Consider the following 22,755-nt stretch of genomic DNA (forward strand, 5'->3'; position numbering starts at 1 on the left):
TGAGATTGAGCCCTGCCTCAGGCTCCCTGTTTGGCGGGGAGCCAGCTTCTCCCTCTACTTCTCCCCGTTTGCCACGTCCCTGGCTTGTGCTCATGCTCTCTGTCTGTCAAATAAATGGATAAAATCTCAAAACAAAACAAAACAAAACAAAAAACCTCAGTTATTGTAGATTATAAATGAAAAATATAAAAATGAATATTTATTTAGTGCACTACAATTTAAAGACAGAAACATTGAGAATTAGAGTGTCTTATTTTTCTGTGCTTATCAAGAATAGTTTGAAAAGTGCTGGTCTTCCCTTCTTACTCTGTAACTTCAGACATAGCAGGAGCATCTTTTCTATACCTGGGTGAATTGTCATGCTCTAAGTTCACATTATCTTCCAACATTTTGTTCTTTGTACTTTCAATGTCATGGAATATCCCAAGAGTTGCTTTAATCGTTTATTTATTTAAGTGATTTCTACACCCAACATGAGGCTTGAACTCCTGACTTCAGGATCAAGAGTCACTCCTGGGACTGAGCCAGCCAGGCTCCCAGTCCTGCCAAGAGTTCCCTTTTTTTTTTCCCCCAAGAGTTCCTTTAATGTGAAATTGTTGCTGTTTTATTAGCATCAATTCTGGCTTGTCATAACTACTTTATTCGTTTATATTAATAAGTTTGCCTTCACCAAGTTCCCATGATTCTTAATTTTCCGTCTCAATTCGGTTGGGCCGTGGTGCCCACATATTTGGTCAAATCTTGAACTACAGCATCAGCTTTTCCCTGGGTCTTCAGCCTGTGGGCTCACTCTGCAGATTTTGGACTTGCTAGCTTCCATGAGCCAGTTCCTTAAAATAAATCTCTCTCTCCACACACACACACACACACGCACCCACACACATGCCTCTGTTTCTCTGAAGAACCCTGAGAGTTTCTGTGGCTGAATATGTCTTAAAATGTGGCAAAATTTCCATGCTCCGCCCTTTCTTCTATAATTCCAAGTACATTCAATAGGACTTCACTTCTAGTGTTACTGGAAGTTTCTTCACTTTTTTTTCTTTACTACACTTTCATCTTTACTTTTTGTTTTGTTTTGTTTCTTTACTACACTTTCATCTTTGTTGGCCAATTATCTCTTTCCTTTATCCATTTTGTGAAACATCATGTGGACTGATCACTGAGAGACAAGGAAGCAACATAGCTCCACTCTTTGCTTCTGGGCATAAACTGAATACCACGAGTGCAATGACCAACGAACTGAAGGACTTTGAAAGAAATAATATGATTGGTCAGTGAACCCTACACACACCTGTTACTTATGTTGTTATTTGTGGACTGAAGAGCTAGCGCGAAGTTTGTAATTTGTGCAATTATCCACAGTTATATAATATGGTAACTGAAATTTGAGCAGTGTTGTTGGGGGAACTGGTAATGTTTGACTAAGCCATGGTAGCGAACTGTAATTTGTGCACACTGAAACCCTGCAGTGCGAGGACTGCCTGTATTTACTTTGAAACCAAGTGTCTAGATCTATAATTTAGAAGTCTCTACCATGAAGGACCCAAGGGCTAAGCAAACAAGGTTCTCAGCTCACAGCATCTCCGTAAAAATTCTCTTATTTTATTAACTGGCATTCTTGAAATACTTGAGACTTATTTTCTTAACTATTTTCTGTAAATAACTGGCTACTTAGAGATTCCCATAAGAAATGTCCAAATAGAGGCAGTGGTTTGTGGTAGAGACAACTGCTAAGAATTCATGTTCCCTTTTTTCCTTTAATGATGGTCCTCCAGGTTTTGTGGGTCGGGCAGCTGCCTGAGTACCACATTCCCATCCTCCCTTAAAGCTTATGACCAAATTCTGGCCTGTGGGGTTTTAAGTAAAGCAGTTGTCTGCCACTTCTGGATTTGACCTTAAAAGGAATGGTTGTGCTCTTCCCTGGCCTCTTCTCTGCTGGCTGGGACACAGATGCAAGGGCAGGAAGTGGAGTCGACATTTTGAACGGAGAAATGGAATGCGTTGAGCGTGTGTCAGAGTTCACTATATGGACCACTATCTCTGGACAGTTATCTCAGAGAGAATAAAAGTCGATCTTGTTTTAGCCATTACATTTTAGGGTCTTTTGGTTACAGACACTTAACTCTAACCTAGAAAATACATGGATGGCTTCCTGTTTGGGAATAAGCAATAGCCTAACATAGTAAATGGGATTTTTACAAGTCATAGTAAATAGAGGATTCTCCTCCCTTCCAATTTATTTTAAAGAGGACAAGATAAAAGTGGAAGGGCCTGAGTCTAATCCTCTTCCAACCTAATAAACTGAGTAGGACCTACTGAGGACAATTAATGATACAATGAAGATACCACAAATAGGATGAGAAAATCTGCCCCTTGCACAGAGTGCATATGGTGTTCCTCATTTAGCACATACTGTGCACTAAAGATATAAGCCTTCATTCCCAACAAACAGACTTGTTGGATTGGAGGCTTACAATATTTAAATTAAATTCTCAGGAGCTGTTGTGGTCTGTTGAGAGAGACAATTATCTGGCAATATTTATAGAATACTTTTGTGACAAAAATCAATTTTAGGTAGTATTCATAAGTTAAGACATTGACACGGAAGTGATTTAACCTAATATAGCCCTTAAAATTTGTACATCATGAAATTTGGCTCTTTTGTACAAAATGAGAAAAGATGATTCAACATCAACAAATGTGTAATGCTCATGTGTATACACTAGAGGGCACTCGTCCACTATTTTCTGTTTGAACAAAATTTACAGTTACGGTTTTTAAACCAGTGCACAGACGAATCACCGTAGGATCTTGTTTAAAATGTATAACTCTGGCTCAGTGGGTTAAGCCGCTGCCTTCAGCTCAGGTCATGATCTCGGGGTCCTGGGATCGAGTCCTGCGTCGGGCTCTCTGCTCTGCAGGGAGCCTGCTTCCTCCTCTCCCTCTCTCTACCTGCCTGTCTGCCTGTTTGTGATCTCTGTCTGTCAAATAAATAAATAAAATCTTTAAAAAAAAAAAAATAAAATGTATAACTCTGGGCTGTGGATGGGCCAATGAATCTGAATTTTTAGTGAGAGACTATATAGAAGCATGGTAAAGAGGATGGCTTGTGGAGCCTGATTGCCAGGATTTGAAACCCGATTTTGCTGCTGTGAAAGTGAATAATTATTTAACCTCTGCGCTGTTTCTCATCCATCAGATGAAGTTAGAAGTAGCACTTAAAGAAAGAGAGAAAGAAATACAGAAAGAATGTACCTTTTAGGGTTATTATAATGTATAATTAAATGAGTGAACATTATAATGTATAATTAAATGAGAACATATAGCCTAGTGCCTGGAAGTAAATATTCATTCTATTATTACAAGAATTCTTTTTTCCTTTTCTTTATTTTTTAATTTTTAAAAAGATTTTATTTATTTGACAGAGAGAGAGAAACGGTGAGAGAGGGAACACAAGCGGGGAAGCAGGAGAGGGAGAAGCAGGCTTCCCACAGAGCAGGGAACCCAATGTGGGGCTCAGTCCCACGACGCTGGGATCATGACCTGAGCTGAAGGCACATGCTTAACAACTGAGCCACCCAGGCAAGCTTTTTTCCTTTAAAAAAAAAAAATTTTATTTATTTATTTGACAGAGAGACAGCAAGAGAGGGAACAAAAGCATCGGGAGTGGGAGAGGGAGAAGCAGGCTTCCTGCTGAACAGGGAGCCCAATGCGGGACTCATCCCAGGACCCTGAGATCATGACTTGACCCTAAGGCAGACACTTAAAGACTGAGCCACCCAGGCGCCCCTACGAGCATTATTTTTTAATAAAGACATTCATTGATTTTGTTGTGGGAAGATTTGAGGAACACATGACTACTCTTAAAAGAAAGATATATATTCTCCTGACACTCTGCAACCAGGCTAAGCCTTCAGGTCCTGACCCTTTGCTGAGTGGTAATGGAATGGCAGGAACCAAAGGTACAGGATAAACAGAGCCAAGTAAGACTGGTCTTCACATGTTCTTTAAAGAACTTGTACTTTATTCAGAAGTCAGTGGAAATCCTCTGAAGGCACTGAGGCCGAAAGTGGCAGGAGTAGATTCACATTTGCCATGGACCCGCTATGCAAGCAGAGTGGGAGATGGAATGTGAGAGGTGAGGCTGGAGGCACGTGGACAGAGGACCTCAGGCAGTTGTAAGGGTGTACTGGCTCCTTTCCATCCTAAGGAAGAGACTTCAGAAAGCATTAGGATTATTCACATTAGTGACTCTAATAACAACAATTTGAACCTTATACATCCTTTCTTCTTAGGAACTCAAAATAGAGTCAAGTTTGTAATAAAACATTCTCTCTCCACTCCACCCTTTGATTTCCATCCGCTAGATGGTGTATACAGGACCCAGTCAGCATGCTCCCTAGGTTTTGAGCCAGCAGATCCTCCAAATAGGACTCATAGGAGCTCTGCAGTCCCCAGGGAAAAACTGGACTGCTCTCCACGGCACCAGAAGCTGCGAAGGGAGATAGTTTTGCATCTCACTTGGCGGTCCTATAGATGGTGGGGTAGATTTCCAGGAACCATGGCAACTTTGAAGTGACTGACGGGAAGAGAAACAAACTTCTGCTCTATCACCACCCAGCCAGAATGGGAGGAGCTGCCAGGCAAGCAGAAGGGAAGGAGGATGGGAGAGCTAAAGTCACAGTCTCCCACCTTGACTCTGCTTGGAAATCACCAACACTGTTTGGCTACCAGCTACCATCAAATTAGCAGTGCCAAGGAAAAATAGCTACCTGAGTTTTGTCTTTAATACCAGAGGAGAGACTGGATGATTTCATGAGAAAAGAATTTATCCCTGGGGGCTGCCAGCTTGTGGACTCAGCCAAGCTTTATATCTAGTCTCTAAGTCTCTTAAAAATATACTTGGTTTTAAGTTTCTGAAAACATGTAAAATATGAATGGGTAAAATGGCCCTTCCCCCTGTTGAGTTGTTAAGATTGAAGAATCCTACAGTATTATCTTAGACTGCCTGAGATAGAACCTAATCCAATGGTTTTCAAATTTGTTTTAGTATCAGATCTCTTGAAATGAAATCCTATTTTTTTAAAAAAAGGTGTGGACAGAAAGCAAACCTGTTTCTATTGAAGGAGGTTTCTGGTTGGCAATGCCGTCCACATCCTATCATATGACTTAATGCTTTGAATCCCTAGGACCTAGAGAAGCAGAGATAATGATTAAATCAAGTCTTCCACTTTACAGAGGAGAAAAGTGAGTCCCAGAGAAGGACTAATTATTTGAATAGAGTGCAAAGGCCATAAGGGGAGGCACAGAAAGAAAACTGAAGGTACCAAACAAATTCATGGTAGAGAATGGAGTTTAGGTACTGTTTTCTTTGGAGTTGGATCGGTGAGTCAAGAAGAAAGGCAAATTGGAATGGGTGGGGGTGAGATGAAGGTTTAACTTAGATCTAGAGAAGGATTTACAAGAGGAAGGGATACAAACTTTGGAACTTTGATGTCTCCCTGGAATTTATTTAATGTAGCAAAGTTGGTTCTCTGTCTAGAGAGAATCAAAGCAAGCTTTGAATTATAGTCCTGCATTAAAGTGGAGACCTTCAGCCCTCCCAGCCATTAGTCACCATCATCCTTGGCATTCTCAAACATCCATTAAAAGTCAATACCAGCTAAACACCGAGGCGCGTTTCCCGCCGGACACTGTGAAGGTCAGTGGTTTAGACAGAAAACAACATGGCAATTTCCTGATAATTCGTGGGAGAAACATTACCCAGTTCCAATCTGTGGAGGCTGCATTTAAGCAATAGGCTTAAGCAATGGAAACCAAAACAAGGCAAAGGGACCCACAGTGACCCCGGAGGGGAATACAAACAAGGCTCAGTGAGTGACCCACCTCAAAATAGTCATAGACCAGAACCAACCAATGGCAACAAGGCACAGTTCTTAAGATCACAAAAAAGGGGAAAAATCCATATACCTCATACTCCTTTACTCTGCCCTGTAACTGTAGCCTCTCCCCACCGCCTTGTGGTAGACAGTCTCTCCTTCACTGTCCTGCCTGCCACTCCCTTGCAGTGTTGTATTCAATAAACTTCTCTTTTGTTCAACCTTGGATGAATTCTTTCACCATCCCCAGCACACCTCCCCTGCCATTGGAGCACTCCACACAATCTTTCTTACCTTCTTTTCTAGGTTAACAATCAAACTCAAAATTTACCTGATCCAGGGAATGTGTGTGTGCCCACCTGATTCAGTTAATTATTAGGCTTAGCAACTTCTATTCTTAATTTGCCTCACTGAACCTCTGTTCTTCACCTCTAAAGTACAGATAATAAGAAAGATTTCTCAGTGTTTTTATATGAATAAAAGGAAATAAGATATGTTAGCTATATAGCACAGTGCCTGACAGCAATTATTTGAAAATGGCTAGTTTCTTCTGTGGCATGGATCTCTGATAGACCAAATTAATAAAAATTTGAAAGAGGTTAAATTTTTCGTTAATATCTTTCCATCTTTTCTTTTAGAATCTACTCTAATTCTGGACTCTCTTATTTTTTATTTCTTTCCATCTCCTCTACCTTTCTTTTAATTCTAGAATAACTATGATAAACTTTCATTAATGTGGAAGTTAACTGATTTGTTAAGAATCAAAGTGGAGAATGAATCAGACACCAATATCCAGTACAATAGTTTGCTTTTAGTAAAAAAATTTTCAAAAGTTTCTCCCTCAGATATTCACACAGAGATGTTTGTTTCTCGTGACTGTTTTACCTCTAGATGGTTAAAGAACATCTTTTATCTGTAGATAATAAATTCTATACCATTGACCAAGGGTGTCTCTGCAGATCAGCATTTGGTCAATCCAGACCAGCTGAAATTAACAGATGTTATTCAAGTGGAAATGCTAGAATTGGAAAGTGCAATATCTGAAATGAAAAAGTTCAATGGATGGGCTTAACAACTGACTGCCGATTTAGAAAAAAAATTATTGGGGCACCTGGGTGGCTCGGTGGGTTGAGCCTCTGCCTTCAGTTCAGCTCATGATCTCAGGGTCCTGGGATTGAGCCCCATATCAGGCAGGCTCTCTGCTCAGTGGGAGCCTACATCACCCTTTCTCTCTGCCTGCCTCTCTGCCTACTTGTGATCTCTTTCTGTCAAATAAATTTTAAAAATTTATTAACTTGAAGACAAAATTAACTGTATAATTAACTGCATAATTCAAATTCAATAGAAACTGAACAATGAAAAAAAAATGACTGATATAAGGCTGGACAGAACCTCAGTGAGGCTCAATTTGTGAGACAATATCAAGAAGTTACATATCTTTGTAGTCAGAGAGAGAGAAGGGGGGAGGGAGAAAGGAGGAAAGGGGCAGAAAAAAATATAATGGATATAATGGCCCAAATTTCCCAAATTTGGTCAAAAACATCAGTTCACAAATATAAGAAGCTCAGTAAATATCAAGTAGGATAAATACAAGGCAAACCATACCTTGGAATATTATAGTCAAACTAATGAGCACCAAATAAAGAGAAAGTCTCCAAAGACAAAAGACATATTTCATACAAAAAGAGAAATATATGAAAAATGGCTGACTTCTAATGGAGACTATAAGACAATGAAATTGCATACTAAAGTTCCTAAAGGAAAAAAATCTATCAACCCACGTCTATAGCCAATGAAAATCTTCCTTAAAAATGAGGGTAAAATAAAAACATTTTCAGATAAGTAAAAGCTGAAAGAATTAATCACTATTAGACTTTCAAAGACTATTTTAATTTCTTAATTTAAAAAACAAACTGCTTAAAGCAAAAATAACATTGAACTATCATCGGTTTTTAACATATGTATGTATAAAACTTATGACAACAATAGCACAAAGGATGAGGGGGAAGTATATGGGATTCTCCTGTTGTAGTGTTCTTAATTTTACACGAAGTGAAGTGTTGTGATATTAACTCCAATTAGATTGTGATGATTTAAGGATGAATAATGTGATCTCTAGAATACCACTTAGGAAAATAAAAAGGTACAGCAACAATAAAGAAATTAAGATAGAATATTTAATATTTTTTATTAATCAAGAGAAGGGAACAAAGGAGGAAAAGAGAAATAAAAACAGACGAGAAAAATAGAAAACAAACTCCAAGATGGATGTACCTGTTTATCTTGAATAGAAGAGAAATGTCCCTTTCTGTGGACACTCTAATCATTGTGACAGAATTTTTTCACATTATACCTTGCACCATAGTTTCATGTTTATAATTTTTTTCCCTCTTACTAGACAACAAACTCTTTGAGGATGAGAACCATGGCCAAATGGAAGAAGAGATAAAAACCATGCAGACCTTTAAGTTCACTAAAGATTCAGTTTAACTGTCTTCTATGTGACTAGCTTGCTTCCATGTGAACTTAAAAAAAGAAAAAATGAGTAGTAAAGGGTAGGTTTGAGCAATCTTTACACATACTTGTCATACTTTCAAATAAACTTTTTGCCCACTGGCCAGTTGGCTTAATCATTTCTACATGGTGCCAACTGATCAAGAGATCACAATTACCTCTAAATTAGATGGTGAAGAGGTTTCTTGTTGATTAGGGCCAACTCCAGCTAACTAGTGGTGCCGCCAAATCACACTGAGCAGTGAAGAATGTCACAATTACATTAGTGTCAGCTATGGGTACAGGTGGGAGAAGTAACAGCACACCTGGTATATAGGTATATAACACTGATTTGGGGTGTCATAATGTTCATGTTTACTATGACTATAAGCCTGGATTTTCCAGAAAGATCTCATAAATACACTCTAAATTATCAGATAGTGTGTTCAAGTTTGAGGTTCGGAGTATATGATCCTCATATTTATGACAATATTATTTGTATGAATTAACATAGAGCTTCCTAAAACACTCTATAAAGCTCATTAATTCTTATTCTTCCCATTGCCACTCTGCAAATGATGTGATGAACTTGCTAATTTTGGTTCAAGAGTATTCTTCCGATCCATAAGTATGGAAGGTTTTTTCATGTTTTTGTGACTTCTTCAATTTGTTTCATAAGTGTTCTGTAATTTCTAGGGTATAGATATTTCATTTCTTTAGTTAGGATTATTCCAAGTATCTTATGGTTTTGGTGCTACTGTAAATGGAATCAATTCCCTAATTTATCTTTCTACAGTTACACTGGTAGTGTATAGGAAAGCAACCAATTTCTGTGTATTGATTTTGTATCCTGCCACATTACTGAATTGCTGTATGAGTTCTAGTAATTTAGGGGTGGAGTCTTTTGGGTTTTCCACATAAAGTATCATGTCATCTGCAAAGAAAGAGAGTTTGACTTCTTCTTTGCCAGTCTAAATACCTTTTATTTCTTTCTGTTGTCTGATTGCTATTGCTAGGACTTCTAGTACTATGTTGAACAACAGTACAACAGAACAACAGCGAGAGGGCATCTTTGTCGTGTTCCTGATCTCAAGAGAAAGGCTCTAAGCTTTTCCCTATTGAGAGTGTTATTCACTGTGAGCTTTTCATAGATGTTTTTTATGAAATTGAGGAATGTTCCCTCTATTCCTACGCTCTGAAGAGTTTTAATCAGGAAAGGATGCTGTATTTTGTCAAGTGCTTTTTCTGCATCAATTGATAGGATCACATGGTTCTTCTTTCTCCTCTTATTAATGTGTTCTATCACATTGATTGATTTGTGAATGCTGAACACCTTTGCATCCCAGAGATAAATCCCACCTGGTTGTGATGGATAATCCTTTTAATGCACTGTTGGATCCTATCAGCTAGCATCTTGTTGAGAATTTTGGCATGCATTTTCATCAGGGATATTGGTCTGAAATTCTCCTTTTTGATGGGGTCTTTGCCTGGTTTGGGGATCAAGGTAGTGCTGGACTCATATAATGGGTCTGTTTTTTGAAATAGCTTCAGGAGAATACATATTATTTCTTCTCTGAATGTTTGGTAGAATTCCCCAGGGTATCCATCAGGTCCTAGACTCTTGTTTTTTGGGAGGTTTTGGATCACTGCTTCAATCTCGTTTCTGGTTATTGGTCTATTCAGGTTGTCACCTTCTTCCTGTTTCAGTCTTGGCAGTTTATACATTCCCAGAAATGCATCCATTTCTTCCAGGTTGCTTAATTTATTGGCATATAGTTGTTGATAATAATTTCTGATGATTGTTTCTATTTCCTTGGTATTAGCCGTGATCTCTCCCCTTTCATTCATAATTTTATTAATTTAGGTCCTTTCTTTTTTCCTTTGAATAAGTCTGGCCAGTGGTTTATCAATATTATTACTTCTTTCAAAGAACCAGCTTCTAGTTTCGTTGATCAGCTCTACTGTATTTCTGGTTTCTAATTCATTGATCTCTGCTGTAATTTTAATTATTTCTCTTCTCGTGCCTTGCTTGGGGTTCATTTGTTGCTTTTTCTCCAGTTCTTTAAGGTGGAAAGTTGGTGAATTCAGGATTTTTCTATTTTTTTGAGTGAGGCTTAGATGGCTATGTATTTTCCCCCTTGGAACCACCTTTACCATATCCCATAGGCTTTAGACTGATGTGTTTTCATTCTCATTGGTTTCCATGTATTAAATTCTTCTTTGGTTTCCTGGTTGACCAAACAATCTTAAGCAGGATGGTCTTTATCTTCCAAGTGTTTGAATTTCTTCCAAATTTTTTCTTGTGATTAAGTTCCAGTTTCAAAGCATTGTGGTCTGAGAATATGCAGAAAATAATCTCAATCTTTTGGTATCAGTTGGGCCTTGATTTGTGACCCAGTATGTGGTCTATTCTGGAGAAAATTCCATGTGTGCTCGAGAAGAATGAGTATTCTGTTGTTTTAGAGTGGAATGCTCTGTATATATCTATGAGGTCCATGTGGTCCAGTGTGTCATTCAAAGCTCTTATTTCTTTGTTGATTTTCTACTTAGATGATCTGTCTATTGCTGAGAATAGGAAGTTGAGGTACCATACTATTAATGTATTATTATCTATATGTCTCTTTATTTGGTTAAGAGTTGGCTTATGTAGTTGGCTGCTCCCATGTTGGGAAACAGATATTTATAATTGTTAGATCCTCTTGTTGGATATACCCTTTAAGAATGATATAGTGTCTTTCTGTATCGCTAACTACAGTATTTAGGTTAAAATCTAGTTTGTCTGATATGAGAATTACTACCCTAGCTTTCTTTTGAGATCTGTTGGCATGAAAAATGGTTCTCCATCCCTTCACTTTCAGTCTGATGTATCTTTAGGTTCAAAATTATCTCCTATAGACAGCTTATGGTTGGGTCCTGCCTTTTTATCAGAAGAATAAACATTATAAAAATGTCTTATATTGCCCAGAACAATGTATACTTTCAATGCCATCCTGATCAAAACACCAATGACATTTTTCAAAATGCTAGAACAAATAATCCTAAAATTTTTATGAAACCAGAAAAGACCCTGAGTCACCATGGAAATGTTGAAACAGAAAAACAAAGCTGGAGGCTTCACATTGCCTGATTTGAAGCTATATTACAAAGTTGTGATCACTAAGACAGCATGGTACTGGCACAAAAACAGACACGTAGATTAATGAAACAGAATAGACCAGATATGGACCCTCAACTTTATGGTCACTAATCTTCGACAAAGCAGGAAAAAATATCCAATGGGAAAAAGACAATCTCTTCAATAAATGGTTCAATAAATAATGAATCATTCTCTTTCACCATATGCAAAGATATACTCTAAATGAATGAAAGACCTCAATGTGAGACAGGAATCCATCAAAATCCTAGAGAAGAACATAGGAAGTAACCTCTTCAACATCAGCCACAACAGCTTCTTTCAAGACAGGTCTCTAAAGGCAAGGGAAACAAATGTGAAAATGAACTTTTGGGACTTCATCAAGATATAAAGTTTCTGCCCAGCAAAGGAAACAGTCAAAAAAACAAACAGGCGGGGCTCCTGGGTGGCTCAGTGGGTTAAAGCCTCTGCCTTCGGCTCAGGTCATGATCCCAGGGTCCTGGGATCGAGACCCACTTTGGGCTCTCTGCTCAGCGGGGAGCCTGCTTCCTCCTCTCTCTCTGCCTGTCTCTCCACCTACTTGTGATCTCTGTCTGTCAAATAAATAAATAAAATCTTTAAAAACAAAAACAAAACAAAAAAACAGGCAACCCACAGAATGGGAGAAGAAAGTTACAAATGACACTACAGAGAAAGGGCTGATATCCAAGATCTATAAAGAACTCCTCAAACTCAACATTCAAAAAACAGACAATCACATTAAAAAAAAAAAAAAAATGGGCAGAAGACATGAACAGACACTTCTCCAAAGAAGACATGACAAATGGCCAACAGACACATGAAAAATCTTCATCATCGTTAGCCAACAGGGAAATTTGAATCAAAATCACATTGAGATACCGCCTTACACAGTTAGAATGACAAAAATTGACAAGGCAAGAAGCAACAAATGTTAGAGAGGTTATGGAGAAAGGGGAATCCTCTTACACTTTTGGTGGGAATGCAAGTTGGTGCAGCCACTTTGGAAAATGTTGTGGAGGTTACTCAAAAAGTTAAAAATAGAGTTACCCTAGGACCCAACAATTGCATGGCTGGGTATTTACCCCAAAGTTACAGATGTAGTGAAAATAAGGGGCACATGCACCCCAATGTTCATAGCAACAATGTCTACAATAGCCAAACTGTGGAAAGAACTGAGATGCCCTTCAACAGATGAACAAATAAAGACAATGTCTTCCATATATAAAATGGAATATTATTTGGCCATCAGAAAGAATGAATATCCAACTTTTGCATCAACATGAATGGAACTAGAGGAGATTATGCTAAGTGAAGTAAATCAAGCAGAGAAAGTCAATTATCATATGGTTTCACTTCTTTGTGAAACATAAGGAATAGCATGGAGGACATTAGGAGGAAGGAAAAAATGAAGGGGAAAAACATCAGAGAGGGAGAGGAACCATGAGAGACTAGGGACCCAGGAAACAAACTGGGTTTTGGAAGGGTGATGGTGCCCTGCTTTTTTTTTTTTTTTTAAATACCAACACCACAATTCTCATACTTTTTGAAATCCTTTTGCAGTTGGAGTCAATAGCGCAGATTATAACTTACTTGTGTTCTTTATATATAACCAACCTATTGAGATATAATTCATGTACCACACAATTCACTCATTTAAAGGTAAATTTATTCACAGAGTGGTGCAATCATTGTAACAATCAATTTTAGAATGTTTCATTATCCTAAAAAGAAGCTTTGTACCCATTACAATAACTCCTCATTTTCCTCAACCCCCTCAGACCTAGGCAACCACTAATCTAATTTCTGTTTTTAAAGATTTTCCTATTCTGACCAGTTCATATAAATGGAATCATAAAATATGTGGTCCTTCGTGACTGGCTTTTTTCATTCAGCATAAAATTTTCCAGATTCACCATGTTGTAGTATGTCTAGTACTTCATTGTTTTTTATTGCTGAATAATATTCCCTTGTGTAGCTATACAACATTTTATCTATTCATCATTGATGGCTATTTGTGTTGTTTCCACTGTTGGACCATTATAAATAATGCTACTTCAAACACTCATGTACAGGGTTTGTTTTTAAAGATTTTATTTATTTGATAGACAGAGATCACAAGGAGGCAGAGAGGCAGGCAGAGAGAGAGGGGGAAGCAGGCTCCCCGCAGAGCCGAGAGCCCAATGTGAGGCTCAATCCCAGGACTCTGGGATCATGACCTGAGCTGAAGGCAGAGGCTTAACCCACTGAGCCACCCAGCTGCCCCAATGTACAGGGTTTTTTAAGGACATAAATTTTCATTTCTCTTAGGTATATATCTAGGAGTAGAATTGCTGACCCATATGGTAACACTATATTTAACCTTTTGAGGAACAGCCAGCCTGCTTTGTAAAGCCCAAACAGTGAATAAGCATTTTTATTTCCTCACATCTTTGTGGACACTTTTTAATTATACATATCTTAATGGGGTGATGTAATACCTCATTGTATTGAACTTTTTTTTCGTTTCCTGTTTTGTACAGACCTATTAGCATGAAATCAGTCTAAGATTTCACCTATTTTCAATAAGATTTTACCTAGATGACATATATTCTAAGTGACCAATGAATTCTTTAAAATTAGATTAACATTGATTAAATGTTTGTTAAACATCTAAGAATCTGGGATGCCTGGGTGGCTCAGTTGGTTGGACGACTGTCTTTGGCTCAGGTCATGATCCTGGAGTCCCAGGATCGAGTCCCGCATCGGGCTCCCAGCTCCACGGGGAGTCTGCTTCTCTCTCTGACCTCCTCGCTCATGCTCTCTCTCACTGTCTCTCTCTCTCAAATAAATAAATAAAATCTTTAAAAAAAAAAAATCTAAGAATCTAACACACTTGCTAGGAACTGATTTAAAAACCAGTAGCCTACAATAGGGACCACAATAAGTTGAAAGACAGCTGCAGGGGGATATGTTTTAAAGTCCATAATGAATTTTCAACTTCTGGTAATGGCAGACAGAATAATTCTGACCAGTTGCCCCCAGAAAATCTCGACAAACTTTTTTCAAAAAATCTACCTGTAGGTATTGCAAAGCTAACATGGCAGTGAAGATCATTAGGGCTAAGATTAAGGAAAGGAAAGAAAAGGATTAGGGTGGAACAATACAGGAGAGCCTACCAGTTTGGTTACTTTTGTCCTAAAAGTATATACCAACTATGGAAGAGATGAATAAAAAGTTGAGCAGAGTTTTTAATACCCTCATCTGGATGGAGGACAAAAACTGGATAATGGGGCTAATCAAGGAATGTGGGTGGGGAGTAGGGAGGTCCTAGTAAATACCCCAAAGGCTAAACCATAAGAGTATAGAGATTAAGATTTAGCCTACTCCTATGACATCTTAATCCCAGATACTATATCAAAGTGAACTTGCATTGCTAGTAGTTCTAGACACTCCTCAGACAAATATAAATCCATTTACGAAGAATACAAAAGCCGCATGAGTCCTCTGCAGGATTAAAGAAAAAAAAATCTAGGCACATCAAAGTAAATTGATGAAAATGGAAGAGAAGTTCTTTAAAAAGAATAAGAATTATTGAGATTATCTTCAGAAAGGCAATAATTCAGCTGGAAGCTGCCTTAGTCATATGAATAATGACAACCCAAACATACTGGAATGATTTACAGAGTTCTGAAAAATAAATATTGTCAATCTAAAATTCTTTATCCAGCAAAATACCCTTCAAATATGAAGGAGAATGCATTACTTTCTATTGCTATATAACAAATTACCAAAAATTTAATGGCTTAAAAGTAAGCCATTTATTGTATCCCAGCTTCTATAGGTCAGAAGTCTGGATATAGCTTAACTAATAGAACATTAAATGAAACAATAATAATAATGAAATCAATCCAAAAGAATACAGGAAAGAGAAAAGAAATGGGCATGACATATAAAAACTGAACACTAATACAGTATATTTAAACTCAAATATATTGGTACTCACATTAAATATAAATGCCCCATGGAAAAAAATAATTTTCACACCATATTTTTTTTTTAATTTTAAGTAAGCTCCACACCAAATGTGAAGCCTTAACTTACAACCCCAAGGTAAAGAGTCACACGCTATATAAATTAAGCCAACCAGATGCTCCTCAGACTGGATTTTAAAAACAAAACACAGCAACTATAGGCTGCCAATTGTAGGTAGATCTTAATTATAAATATATAGAGAAGTTAAAAGATGGGGGCACCTGGGTGGTATAGTGGGTTAAGTGTCTGCCTTCAACTCAGGTCATGATTTCAGAGTCCTGGGATTCACCTGAGACCTGAGATCTTTGCTCAGTGGGGAGTCTTCTTCTTCCCCTCACTCTCCTTCTGTACTATTTCTCTCTCAAATAAATATATAAAATCTTTTTTAAAAAGTTAAAAGATGGACAAAATCATAACATACAAACACTTATGTAGCTGAATTGGTATCAAACAAAATAATATTAAGGCAAAAATATGACTAGAGTTAAAAAGGGAATCTTCGTAATGATGAAACAGTTTACAATGAAGATGTAGCAGTATGCACTTAAAATATATAATCACATTTTATAAAACAAAAATAAACCCTCACGTGAAAATAATGTTTCTAGAGAGAGGGAGTTGTTGATATTTCTTCTGGTTATTGATAGAACAAACATCAAACTTTGTAAAGTTAAAGAACATTTAAACAATACAACTAATAAAATGATTTAATTCACACATATAAAACATGTAATTTAACAATAGAAAAGCAAATGAACAAAAGTTGGTCTTACCTTGGGTCATAAAAGCAAGTCTCCATAAGCTTTCAAATGATTGGCATTGTACAGAATATGCAGCCCAAACACAACTGGGCTGGGAATTAATAACAAGCAATGACGACTTTCCAAATATGAAAGAAGAATAAAAAATAGGAATAAATCTCTAATTACTTAGTCCAAAATTTAAAACCTTTCCACAAAATATTCCAGGCCCAGTAGACTTCAGCAGTAAATATTATCAAATAGTTAAGAAACAGCAACACAGATCTCACACAAATTCATTCATACGATATTTCAAAAAGTGGAAATATTTCTTAACTTCTCTAAGGCAGCATAACCCTGATACCAAAATCCTGCAAGGATGTCATGAGAAAGGAAAATTTCCAGAAAACTTACACTAATTAACACAGAGGCAAAAATTCTGAGCAAAATGTTAACAAAGTCAAAAAGTACATAGGAAAAATAATAAGCCCCAGGGATGTCTGGGTAGCTCAGTAAGTTAAGTGTCTGACTTTGGTTCAGGTCATGATCCCCAAGTTTTCGGATCAGTTCCCACAGGCTCCCTGCTCATCAGGGCACCTGCTTCTCTCTCACCCTCTACCCCTCCCCTCAACTAGTGCAATTTCTTTCTCTCTCGGACTCAAATAAATAAATAAATAAATAAAATCTTTAAAAGAAAAGAAAAGATAATCCATCCTGAACAAGTTACATTTAGCTGAGAATGTAAGGTTCTTTTAAATTCAAAGATTAAGCAACATAATTCACCACAGTAACAGAATAAAGGAGAAAAATCATAGATCATCTAAACAAGTGATAATGAAGGCATTTGATGAACTTTAACATTTATTCCTGACTCAAAAACAAACAAACAAACAAACAAGCCTCTTTGGTACTGTTACACTGAGAAATTGTTTGGCACTTTCTTATAAAACTAGACATAAAGGCTCCAGATGATCCAGCGATTGCACTCATGGAAATTCATCCCAGAGAAATGAGAACATACATTCACACAAAAATCTATACATGCATGTTCATAGCAGACTTATTCATGATAATCAAAAATTGAAACAATCCAGGGGTCCTTCAATGTGAACAAAATGTGATGTATCTGTACTGTGGAATATTACTCAGCAACAAAAAGGAATGAATTACTATATTTATATAAAAAAAAATTTGGATGAATCTCCAAGAAATTATGCTGAGTGAAAAAGCCAATCCCATTCATTACTGTATGACTTATTGGATTTATATAAAATTTTTAAAAATAAAAATTTTAGAAATAGGAAAAAAATCAGTGCTTACTAGATGTTAGGGATAGTAAGGAAGAAGAGGATGGAAGGGAAAAACCTTTGCTTATAAAAGGCAACAGGAAGAATTTTTGTAGTGATGCAACTGTTCTGTATTTTAAGTTTGGTGGTAGATATAGGAACTACACATGAGGTAAAACTGAACAAAACTAAATGCACATGAGTACAAGTAAAACTAGGGAAATCTGACTAAGATTGGTGGATTGTAATATAAAGTCCTGATTATAATATTATACTATAGCTCTGCAAGATGTTATCATTGAAAGGAACTGAGTAAAGAATACATAGAATCTTTCTATGTTATTTCTTACAACTTTGTATTAATCTACAAATTATCTCATCAAAACTCCAATGAGATACCACCTCACACCAGTCAGAATGGCTGAAATTGACAACACAAGAAACAACAGATGTTGGAAAAGATATGGAGAAAGGGGAACCCTCTTATGCTCTTGGTGGGAATGCAAACTGGTATAGCCATTCTGGAAAATAGTAGGGAGGTTCCTCAAAAAGTTAAAAATAGAACTACCCTATAATTCAGCAATTGTACTATTTGGTATTTACCCAAAGGATAAAAAAATACAGATGTGAAGAAGAACATGCACGCTAATGTTTATTGTAGCATTATCAACAGCCAAACTATGGAAACAGCCCGTGTTCATCTACTGATGAATGGATAAAGAAGATGGGAGATATACTCATGTGTGGAATTTAGGAAACAAAACAAGTGAACATACGGGAAGGGGGAAAAAGAAAAGGCAGAAGCAAACTATTAGAGCCTCTTAATGATAAAGCATTCCAATGTAAAAAAAAAAAGAGAAACTTCCTATTCCTCTTACTATACACAAAATTGATTCCAGATAGACTGTAACTCCAAAAACAAATAGAAGTTTGGAGGAAAATATAGAAGATTCTTTTCTTCATGATAATAGGGTGGTGAAGAATTTCATAATTAAGACACAAAAACATTTGACATAGGATTGAGAAATTGGTCTACAATAAAATTAAGAACTTCTTTTCATTAAAAAGTCCTATTAAAAAAGTGAAATGCAAGCAACTGAGTGGGAGAAGATATGAGGAACACACACCACCAATGAAGGGCTGTGTCATTTTGGGTTCCCCCAAAAGCTGTGCCTGAAAAGGGAACACAGGTACAAGAGTGTGTGTTATACTTCACAAGAATACAAGTCAACAGCATCCCCCCTCAACTGAAAAAAAGGTGTTAAATGTAGTATTTAACATTTATGAAATGTTTTTGATGGCTAACCTCTGGACTAAGGATTTTGTATATATTAACTCAGTGAAGGCTTAAAACATGCTCAAGAGGTAGATGCCTTTATAGTTGCCATTGAGGAGGAAGCTGAATTACAGAGTAATGTCCTAAAGCTACTAAATATTGTTCCTGATAGTGGAGATTTTGGTTTTTTTTACCGCTACATTCCCAGTGCCTAGAAAAGTTCCTCTTAACAGAATCAGTGGGAAAACAGGATTCAAACCCATGCTGCCTCTGGTAAAGACTGCATTCTTCACCAGAGCACAAGACAACTCATAATGTTTCTCATCAATTTCAAATCTCCTACTCCAGCTGAGGCTATGAGAATAAAGACAATAAAGGTACAGGAAAGTGAAAATTAATTTAAAAATTTCATTCTTTAATGTAGATGCCTTAGAGAAAAGGCAGATGAGAGAAAACAAAGGCCTGAAGAATGTTTTAAAATACTTCTCTTCCCCACTGGGTTTAAGATTGTATTTCTGTCATTGCCAGCCACCATGTTAGCCCTTACCAATGAACTGCATGGATTTTAAAAACTTATCTTCCTTAACCATTGTCTCAACATCCCAGCCTAATCCTTCATGACACTCTCTCTGCTAAAAGACATGTTGGGGCTGGCCGTTGGGTCAGCGATGGTGTTACAGCCAGAGTCATCGGAAGCCAAAATCATGTTCTGAAAAACAAATGTTCCTCTAAGAAATAGACAGCTGGGGCTTTCACATTAAATACAGAGCACTTTCCCCCCAGCAGTGTGGGAGCCCTAACAGTTCAGGGATGCTGATCAAGAAACGTATTGTCCAAACTACAGATCTCCCTTTAGAAGTTTTTATTGCTGGTGTTGATGGTGGGGTGTTGGTGGTGTTGGTGATAGTGTGTGTGTGTGTGTGTGTGTGTGTGTGTAAATTCATGCAATGGTGCACTCTCCTTTTAAGAGAAGCGATTACAGTGTAATTTCATATAAGTTCCCGAAGTCTCTTCTAAGATATCACAATTTCCCTTCCACTGGAAGATGGCTAGGTTGTTTTATGGTGGGTAAGGGGAATTATCTCAAAGTATTATTCATATTTTTTCACTGAAACATGCACTTAAGGATCACTAATCAAAATTTGTCAAAGCTACCGATGTGGTTATTACCATGACTGTACATACAAATTTTTGGCACTAGTTATTATGTCTCTAGGGAAAATGAGTAGTTTAAAATATTTATGTATTTCTATTACTTATGCATTTTATTTTCTATGAAGTATATTTATGTATATATCCATTACCATATCAAACCACAATACTATTAACTGAGCCTGCTGAAAACAGATTATTTATATTTTCATTACAGTAAGTTTCTTTATAGTGACTTACTCAGTAAATAAAACTTATTTATTTTGAAAACTATAATTTCATGTACCCTTACTTGAATTATATATAATAAAGTTGCAGCCTGAAGGGAAAAGTTTAGAGAAAAAATAGCATATCTGGAGGGCTATGGAAAAAATTATAAATATATGATATGCAGGATTATTTATTATTTCTCAAATATTATATCAACCTCTTAAAAAAAAATCATCACCATGACCAGTGTCAAGGAGCTTACTGCCTATTTTCTACTAGACTTCAGGTCTGATGTTCAAATCCTAATCCATTTTTAATTAATTTTTGTATATGGTGTCAAATAGTGGCCCAGCTTTATTCTTTTTCATGTGGCTGTCCAGTTTTCCCAACACTATTTATTGAAGAGATTGTCCTTTTCCCATTGTATATTCTTGGCTCCTTTGTTGTAAGTTAATTGACCATACATGTATTTCTGGGCTCTGGGTTTGTAAGTCTTTTACTATTCTTACATCAATAAATCAGAAAAAGAAAGGACTTATTTTTAATACAATGGCATGAATAGCACATTAGAAAAAGCATGGATTTTTGGAGTCAAACAAAATTGAATTCAAACCCAGACTCTGCCACTAATTAGTGGTGTTACTAAAGGCAGGTTACTTGACCTCTCTTAGACTTTGTTTTTCATTTTTGTAAGAAGGAATAAAACATGTGCTTGTCAGGATTGTTGCAAAGAATTTTTATCCATCAATTTCATCAACATTTAAGCATTTATAAATACTAAGCATTTATAATAACTTAGCACAAATATTTAAATAAATAAAACTCTCCTGCATCCAGCTATGGTATAGTTCATCAATATCTCAAAAATGTGGCACCAGAACTCAGCCCAAATATGATAAAACATCAGCTAAAAAACTCCTCAAGTCCTTGATTATCTCTATTACTATGCAGCACTGACCAGCTAGCTATTTCTGGGAGGTGCTGGGTAAGTGTGTGTTGCATGGGTGGAGCCTGAGAATATGAATCAGTACATAGTAAGAGCAGGACTGGTTATCTTCTCTAATCTGCTTCCTAGAACTGCTTATTGAAAACTGAACAGCAGCCTTGAGCCTTCAAAAAAGGCTCATTTATAGTATCCTTCACTGGTAAAAAGGTCTGGTTGGAACCCAATGAGGCAAATGAAATCACCCACGCCAACTCCTATCAGTGGATCTGGAGGCTAATCAAAGATGGACTGATCATTCAGAAAACATTCACCGACCATTCCTACACTCAGTGCTGAATAAACACCTTGCCCTGCTATAAAGGCAAGTATAATAGGCACTAGTATGCAAAGGGCACTGCCAAATGCCTGAGAAGTAACCTGCATGAGAAGTCAGAGGTGGCTGCTCAGGAGATGCAATGAATATAAGAAGACTGACAACTGCATGTATCACAGCCTGTACTTGAAGGTGAAGGAGAATGTGTTTAAAAACAAGCTGATTTTTATGGAACACGTCCATAAGCTGGAGGCCAACAAGGGCAGCAAGAAGATGCTGGCTGACCAAGCTGAGACACATAGGTCTAAGGTCAAGGAAGCACATAAGTGCTGGGAGGAATAGCTCCAGGTCAAGGAAGAGAACAGGACTGAGACCAAGATCTAAGGCTCCCCTCTTTTGTCTGTACATACTCGCCTCCAGAATTGTATAGCTCCATCATTATTCAATAAAATAAGCCTTTATTTGCCTGGTCGGGGTGGATGAATTACATTTGTTTTTCTGCCAACTATGTGGTCATAGTGAGCATTTGACCAATTGAAAATCTAGGTCTTTTTTCATATGAACCGCTGTTCAATAAGCTCTCCCTGTTTATGGATGATTGAATTACTGAATAGAAATACAGGATTTTTTGCTAATCTTCAGTTACATTTTATCATATTAACTTCAGCCAATTTGATTTTACCTGTTGAGTTCTGTTGGCCCTTAATCCATCATTATGCATGCTAATTATGCCTTCCAGACTTATGGTGTATAAATTTGATTAAAGTGTAAAACTCTATTCATTCAATGCAACAAGCCCCTGCCCCAGAAGAACAGCAAGGATATCCAGCTAAGACCAAGTTTACCAATCATAGAGAACTGCAAAACTCCAGTGCTAGGGGAAAATAATATATAGATTTCGTGGGGCTTTTTTCCCCTACAATTCTATAGTTTTTCAATTTTCATTTTTTTCTCTTTCCTTTTCCAATCAATTTCTTATCTTATCGACTCTCTTAAAAATCATTTTTAATTTTCATTTTTTACAGTTATAGTCTATCTTTTCATTATATTTAATTTTATTTTTGTGTATATACAAGTTTTTCTTTCTTTACAATTTTGAGATCTAGTTTTCTAATGAAGAAACCAAAATACACACAGGATTCAGTGTATTGCTCTATTCTGTTCACCTGTTAGATTATATTCTTTCTTCTAAAATTTTTACCTTTTTTTTTTCCTTTGGTTCAGGTCTCTTTCAATTTGTTTAGTGTATATTTCTTCTAGGGTCATTGTTGTCATTCCAGTATTTTGTTCTCTTG

General features: G+C 36.9%; 1 pseudogene; it reads left to right on the forward strand.

Annotated features, from left to right (window-relative positions):
• The window catches only part of LOC122910045, a 28,139-nt pseudogene extending 6,295 nt beyond the window's left edge, over positions 1-21,844 (forward strand).
• Positions 21,845-22,755: the final 911 nt, after the last annotated feature.

Source organism: Neovison vison, chromosome 6 (genome assembly GCF_020171115.1).
Source record: "Neovison vison isolate M4711 chromosome 6, ASM_NN_V1, whole genome shotgun sequence".
Classification (NCBI taxonomy): Eukaryota; Metazoa; Chordata; class Mammalia; order Carnivora; family Mustelidae; genus Neogale; species Neogale vison.